The sequence below is a fragment of the Vombatus ursinus genome, unplaced genomic scaffold (genome assembly GCF_900497805.2).
Source record: "Vombatus ursinus unplaced genomic scaffold, bare-nosed wombat genome assembly UNPS02014942.1, whole genome shotgun sequence".
Classification (NCBI taxonomy): Eukaryota; Metazoa; Chordata; class Mammalia; order Diprotodontia; family Vombatidae; genus Vombatus; species Vombatus ursinus.
The window spans coordinates 19,464,764-19,473,084 of record NW_020954720.1 but is presented as its reverse complement, the minus strand read 5'-3'; the positions used below and the strand labels follow the sequence as shown (position 1 = coordinate 19,473,084).

General features: G+C 38.8%; 1 pseudogene; it reads right to left on the bottom strand.

Moving 5' to 3' along the window:
- Nucleotides 1-887: 887 nt before the first annotated feature.
- On the bottom strand, nt 888-1,477 carry LOC114029908 (annotated as a pseudogene).
- Nucleotides 1,478-8,321: the final 6,844 nt, after the last annotated feature.

The window sequence follows — 8,321 nt, the reverse complement described above, 5'->3', positions numbered from 1 at the left end:
TTTTAACCAAATAAGGAATAGGAGCATCAAAAAAGATAAAAGAGATAATTTTAATGATATGACATTAATGGTTTTTGTCTTGAAAAAAGTCAATGCATCGATGTTAATAAAGGAAATGGCTGATGTGGAAAACTTTACATCAAATGTCTTTAATAAATTCTTATAACAAAACTATTTAAATAATTAGTGCAAATATATTAGCTGTAGAGATGCAGTATGGTATGATGGATTGACAGGGGCCAACCTCAAAGCTAAAAAGACTTGGATTCAGGTTCCGCTTCTGACACATACATGGCTATGTGACCCTAAGCAAGTCCTTAGTCTATCAGTTTACTTACTCTTTCAGTTAAAGAAAAGGTGATGACCTGCATTGGTACAGAAAGTTTACTCCTATAGAAATTCTTATACTGATGATGTCCTGTGTGCAGTCCTTGGTCTATCTTGATCTACTAGATCTATTTCTTAAAAGAATCACAATTAACAGCTCTAAGAAAGATCACTCCAAATCACTAAAAAATGAAATAAATGCACAGTACCACAACTTTGAGATCTCACTTCACTCCCAGGAAATTGGCAAAGAAGGCCTTATGTTAAGGCTTATTCCCACCCTCTTCTCTTCTATCATTTTTTTTTTTTGTCAAAGACAAGGTTTATTAGAACATCCACCATATTGGCCATACTCTTAAGGAATCTGAACATTAGTGAGCTATTGGCTAGATTATAAGAATCTGAGCTCCTCCTCCTCCTTGTTCTTCTTCTGCTCCTTTCCCACGTTTCTAGGCTTTATTCCAGGAGCCCAGACAGGAGGGCAGCTGCTGCTCTTACACCAGACATGAAGGGAGTGGCCTGGGGCTCCAGGTATAGGAAGTCAGCCTGGACATTGGTGGTCATCTCAGTCTCCCTTGAGATGTTTCTCCTTGTTGTAAAAGCCGTTCCTCGTGGGTCTCCGTGGAGAATTCAAAGTCGGGGGCCCTCCACGATGGAGTCAATGGGGCAGGCTTCCTGGCAGAAGCTGCAGTAGGTGCACTTGGTCATATCGATGTCGTAGCGGGTTGTCCTCGGGGTGCAGTCCTCCCTGGGCTCTGCCTCGATGGTGATGGCCTGGGTAGGGCAGACCACCTCACAGCGTTTGCAGGTGATCCACCGCCTCTCCCCCGAAGGGTAGTGCCTCAAGGTATGCTCCCCGTGAAGGTGCAGGCTAGGAGGGCCTTTCCCAAAGGGATGTGGACGGTGGCGGGTTCCCGGCACAGGTAACTCAGGTTCATCGCCAAGCCTCGGAAGAGCTGTGTCCACAGCAGGGTCTGGGCTGCTCCGTCGGTCACAGACTTCATGTCCGTGGTGGGCTCCTTCACGTTCACATACTTGGAGGAGGAGGAGGGACTGTTGTGTAGACTCTGGCCAGGTCTCGTCCACTGACTGGTCCTGTGCCTGCCACCCGGGAAAGGACTCGCAGCGGAGCAATGTTTGGGCCGCTCATCTGGAGGAAGGGCAGAACCTCTTCCCAGGGTCGGCCAGATAATAAGTGTCTGAGGCAACGTTTGAGCTCAGATCTTCCTGACTCTGAGCCCATCACATATCCCATGGGAAGTCATGTAAAAAAAAAATCTTATGAATATCAGAATATTCATAGCGCATTTTTATGGCAACAAGGATTTGGAAATAAAATGAGTCCTCATTACTTAGAGACTGACTAAACATGTGATAAATGCATATAATGGGATAATACTAAGCAATAATAATAACATTCCTCTATGAGAAATTCAGAGAAATATGGGAAGACTTTGATGAATTGTCATAGAACTATATAAGCAGAACCAGAGAAACAATATAAACAATGCCTACCAGATAAATAAAAATGAACAATAAAACAAAACTGAAAACTGTGTATATAGTGACTAACTAGTTCTCAGAGAAGAGATAAAGAAATATAAAGGTGAGAAACTGTGGATGAAGACTGTTAAACTTGCTATGAGACAGTGTTTATTTATTACTTTTAATTTATGTTTATTGTTTCTTACCCTCTCTCTTCTTCTTCTCCCCTTTCCTTCTTCCCTCTCCCCCCAAAAAGAAAGACTCTCTGAGAAGGAGTGGGTAGAGTGTGATATTCAGAAAATAATCTGGTAGTTTTTTTTCTTTTGTTTGTTTGTTTGTTTGTTTGTTTGTTTTAAGGATAGTTATACACACACACACACACATATACACATACACACACATTTTGGCAAGGAGATGGGGAAAATTTTTTAGCCGCCTTCTCCCCTCCCCCAATAGATACTTTCTCTTCTTGTTCACATTTCCAGATTTCCCAAGCAAAACATTCTGGAAGACAAAGTTAGCCCAATTGGAATGTTTTAAAAAAAGAGAAAATTTTGGGCAAACCAAACCAAACCAAAACCAAAAGTAAATACCAATTATCTCCTTCATAGATTGACAGTTAAAAATGAATCAAAGAAAACAAAAGAAAGGAAAAAAAAATTAGCTCTACACAGCTGCCCCATTACAGGAGTTATTTTTTTTCAGAGGTCTTTCTTTTCAGGAAAGAGAGTCCAAGGCCTCTTGACTAGCACAGGCTTTTTATTTATTTGTTTGTTTGTTTGGCTACATCCATGTACTCAGTGGAAGGCAAAGGAAGCTGAGGCAGTGGGGAAGAGAACCTTCCTCTGGCCCTTAGAATCCACTTGCTTTCACTACACACCCACTACTTGCAAATCTCTGTATGGTATATGTCCTTTTTCAGGATTGGATACTACTGATGCAGTCTAGAGGTTAGGGGTCCTGGAATCCCAAAATCATGACACCCCGGGTCTTGCCTGAAAGAATTCAACCTAAGCCTTCTTGCAGCCAAAAACAAGGTTTATTAAAGATTCACCATATTAGCTAGACTCTTAAGGAATCTGAGCATCTATGGGCTATTGGCTAGATTCTAAGAATCAGAGCATCTTAATGGAGACAACATGGACCTTATATACAGAAAGACTGTGGAAGGGATCTAGGAGTGGCCAAGTAGTTTGGGGTGACAGGAAGAAGGGCCTAAGGAGATCTGGATGGGAGTGGCTAGTAATCTGGGGTGAACAGAACTCCTGGGACCTGGACCTCATGGCCAAGGGAGAATGGAGCCTCACTAGGATTAAGGGTGGGAAATGGCCAGGGGCCATAGGGAGGTAAAACAATGGAGGGGAGATTGGATGTAGCCACAATGAAAGGCCAGTTGATGGGATTATAGACTCAGGGGAATGCCAGAGATTTGGCCATGTGGGAAAGTCCAGGGTTTTTCCTTTCTGGGGCCTAGATCCCAACCCCATCACTACCTCTCCCATTATTCTTCATGAGTGACTTACTGCATAGGTTTTTGGCAACTGGACCAATAAAGCTGGGTATCAATAAATGTCTCCTAAAACACACATGGATCTTTGTCTAAAATTATTCATGCATTTACATTTGGACAGGGTGGAGAACCTGTACAGGTCACTATCTAGGTCCTCAGGTTAGGCTGTTTGACTGAATCTAAACTTCACAGAACAAATCCCCTTAATAAAAGGATTAATTCTGTAAAACTTGGACTCAGTCAAAAAGCCACACCCAAGGACCTAGAAGGCCACAAGTGGCCTCTAGGCCACAGGTTCCCCACCCCTGCATTAGGAATTTCAACTTCCATTTAGGTCCCTGCATTTCTCCCTGTAGAACACTTAGATATCCACCTGCTCATTCATGGGTATCAGTGATGTCACAAATATCCAGGAATTCCAAAGGCAAATCTCCTCATCCCCAAGTACTAGCCCCTGGCTGATATAACTTTTATAATTAAAAGAAAAAGAGGGAGAGAGAGAGAGAGAGAGAGAGAGAGAGAGAGAGAGAGAGAGAGAGACTTTGAGATATGAAAGTATATAAATTGTTAGTTTTTGTTTTCTTTTTCCTTTAAAAGGGAAAAAAAAATCTGCATTTCTATCAATATGTCTAGGTGGCACAGCCTGAAGAGTTGTGCTAGAGTTAGAATCAGGAAGATCAAATACAGCCTCAGGCATTTATTAGCTATGTGACCTTAGGCTAGATACCACTTTCAGCCTCAACTCCCTAATCTCTAAAATGGGAATTAAAATGGCTCCTACTTCAAAAGATTGTTGTAAAGATCAATGAGATAACATTTATAAAGTCCTTTCCAAATGTTAAAGTGCCTATAAGGGTTAGCTATTGTCTGCTTTGTCTTTCCCCCTTTCTTTCTTTTTATTCCCTCCTCACTTCTGTTTCCTGTTCAGCTTTGAACAATTAGGATATCTACCAGGATTCATCTTTATCTTTCAACTGTCCCATACTGTTTATAATTTGGAATGCATAGGTATTATATCATCATAATCATCATCATTGCTATCATTATTATTATTGTTAAACAAAGGCAGTTAAAATTAGCCTTTGGTTAAACAACAACAACAAAGTTTAAATACCCAATCTTAAGATAAAAGCATCAGATTAATACTTAATAATTAATTAATTATAGCCTTAATACCGTCTATACCATGCCAAAACAATTGAAAATCAAAAGTTTATGTAATAGATACCTTTGTCCTTACAATATCAAGCAATTTTTAAAATAATTTATTGATTTTAATAAAAAAATTTTTTTAATGCATTGACAATTGTTTTGTGTCATAAAGGCCTAGCTTAAATCTAGGTAACTGGCAAATGATGCTTGCTAGATGAAATAGCTTTCAACTAGATAAAGTTTCCAAATATACTTAGATTGACCTCTCAAATGAACTGAAATTATAAATTACATGTAATTAACATGAAATATATGTTTTTTAATATAATTTTTTAAAATATCATAATTTTTAAAAATATCATAATACTGTAATTTATGAATACTTTTTTTTGAGACAATTGGGGTTAAGTGACTTGCCCAGAGTCACACAGCTAGTGAGTGTCGTTATGTGTCTGAGGTTTGAACTTAGGCCCTCCTGACTCCAGGGCCTGTGCTCTATCCACTTCACCACCTACCTGCCCCAAGACTTTCTCAAAAGAAGTTCAAATTAATTACTCTATCTTTATATTTTCTCTCAGTGAAGAATATAAGGGAAAGAAAGGAATGATACACATTTCAAAAATGAAACTGGAATTGTAAAAATTAAATAAATGAATTGTCCAACTATAATTCTTAAATGTGTATTAACAAATATACAATGGATACAAACAGGATTAGAAGAGATCTCAAAGGTCATGTAATACCATTCTTAGCCACAGCATGAATTCCATCCCCCAAAATAGCATACAAGTAATCTCCTATCCTGTATTTCAAGACATCTTGAAATAAGGGATTCTGTCTATTGTTCAGTGTAATTTTCTCTTTTGGTAATTATAATATTGCATCCATATAAATAGAAAATCATCTTAAAGCTCCCAAAAGACAGAGCTTTTCTTTGAAGTCAGCTTATGTAAACAAATATCATTGCTCTTACATGATAATTTAAAATGTCAATATAATACTTAGTACATTAGATACTCTTGAAACAAATTGGCCTTGACCTTGAAAGATTTAAGTTAGACAAACTTATTCATGTAGATAGAAAATAGACCAGATGGCATCGGAACATTTTCCAATTGATAGGACTGTGGAAAAGGTTCTAGTTCTTGAGGTTAATTATATTCATATTTACACAGCATCTGCTATGAGTGTTTGGAAATGAATTTGCCAAATTGCTTTGAGTTTTAGAATTTTCTAAGTTATTCTGCAGCATTTTTTTCTTAATGAACTTTAAGTATTACTATAGTTAGGGCAAATAGAATTTCCAAGTGGAACAAGCATTGGACCTGCATTCAGATTCCATCTCTGCAACTTGCTAATTAAGAATCTCATAAAATCACTTAATTTATTTTGGACTGATTTTTTCTTGTTATAAAATGCAGATAATGAAGGCCTTTTCTTTCTCCTTCATAAATAAGGACATAGAAGAAAATCAGGATGTAGAATGTGAGAATATTATTGTTCTATGTATTTAAAAATACATTTGCATTTTCTGCATGCTTTGAGGTTCAAAAATGAGAAAATGCCTCCACTCCTTTATAAATACAATCTGTGTGAGAAACAGTTTGACTGACAGGGTGAACTTGAAAGTTTGTGGACCTAATGCATTAATTGACCTTAGCTGGAGAGCTAAGCAGAAGGCTGAGGGATTGATGTTCAGCATGGTGACCAAGATAAATGCTTATTTTAATCGGATAAAGAAATCACTGGGGAGGTGCTTTCTTCCCACCATTTTCTTTCTTTGGGGTTTTTAGTTGAGTTTGAATCACTTCAGGCAGAGGAACTCAAGAGCTAGCTAGATTGGTTGTAGTTCTGGCTGAAGAGTGAAGCAAGAGATGCCTGGGGCTCCTGGTCTCATTAGCAAAAAGGAAACCTGTGAAGCCTGATTCTTAAGGGACTCTGAGGGGTTCTTACAACAAAGTTTCAGTGGTTTGGCCTGTGGACAGGCAATAAAGCCTGCCTTTCAACTCTGGAAAGTAGAGCCATTCAGAAGGAGGAGTTGGGCCAAGGGCAAAATCACACTGTGTCCCCCTTGAAATTTTGATAAAGGTGAAATCAGATTAAGAGCCGTCTTGAAAGAAAAGAAGTCTCAAACAAGAATTGCAGAATTGCAGAATTTCAAAATTAAGAAACCTGAGATATCAAGCCTTCCTAAAATAGGAATTTCTTGTTCAGTATCTACTCTTGCTGGGGATGGATAGAAGGGAGAATAAGTAAGGAATACCCATCTAGTTAGCTTTGAAGAGGCAAAGTAGGAGCAAGGTATGATTATGAGCTTAGTATATTGTCACATACAAACTTAAGGTATGTCTTGTTCCCCTACATCTGTCTCCAAGTTACTGTGTAGTTACCAGTTACAGGAACAACATAAATCCGCCAAACACAGGACAAGAAAGAATAAGGATTTGAGATGGCATTGCCTTAAACTGGAAATGTGCATAAGAGAACAAAAAGCTAAAACCAGGGGTTTGATTTGAAAGAGAACAAGCAACTGTTAACTGTGGTTAAACTTTGTTGTTGTTTAAAGGTAACTATAAGAGTCTAGATGTTTTTTGTTTGTTTTGTTTGTTTTGTTTTTGGATAGATTTTTGAAATCTATAGCACAGATGAATATTTGTAAAGATACTTTCACATATGTTATAAAAACCCCAGACTTAATTCAGAATTCAGCCCCAGACTGGGCTCAGTGAATTCCCGGAACAAGAGTTAGCTGGGTCATAAAGAAATTACAGTTGTGGAGTGAGAGAAGAGATACTGATGTGGTCCTGCCAAAATCATGACACCCGGGTCCTTGCCTGAGAGAATTCGACCCAAGCCTTCTTTCAGCCAAAAACAAGGTTTATTGGAGATTCGCCATATTAACTAGACTCTTAAGGAATCTGAGCATCCGTGGGCTATTGGCTAGATTCTAAGAATCAGAGCATCTTAATGGAGACAACATGGACCTTATATACAAAAAGACTGTGGGAGGGATCTAGGAGTGGCCAAGTAGTGACAGGAGGAAGAGCCTAAGGAGATCTGGATGGGAGTGGCTAGTAAGCTGGGGTGAACAGAACTCCTGGGACCTGGACCTCATGGCCAAGGGAGAATGAAGCCTAGCTAGGATTAAGGGTGGTAAATGGCTGGGGGGCTATAAGGAGGTAAAACAATGGAGGGGAGATTGGGTGTAGCCACAATGAAAGGCCAGTTGATGGGATTATAGCCTCAGGGGAACTCCAGATTTGGCCATGTGGGGAAGTCCAGGGTTTTTCCTTTCTGGTGCCCAGATTCCAACCCCATCAATACCTTTATTAACAATTCTTGTGAGAATTGGGTGTGTTCCCTCATTGGAATCACACACCTGTACAGGAGCAGGGAAAGTGGTTATATAGGATCACTTGGCTTTAACCCCCAACTTGTCCCAACATTCCTGCACATCCCATTTAACATCTGTGTTTGCAATGCAATATCTATTGTTTCTATATAGTCTATGAAAATCAATCTCCCTCTCATCTTGTTTACATATTTCTGTAAAACAATAAACCAAGAAATCAATTAATCAATAACCAATCTCCCCCTGTCCTGTCCAATTCTGTGGGAACCAAACTGTTAGCATTTCTCACACATAGAACTTCCTTATTTTGTTATGAAAAATACTCCAATGGATAGAGTGTGGTTTGTATTGTTTGAATCATCGTTACATGTTAAATGTTAAATGTTAAAGTATTACCTTTGGGTAGTAATGACCCTTAATCATAGACAGCAGAAAATAATTACTCTCTAGAGGTCATGCTTTCTCAGTTCAATCTAACTTAAATGATGGATATAT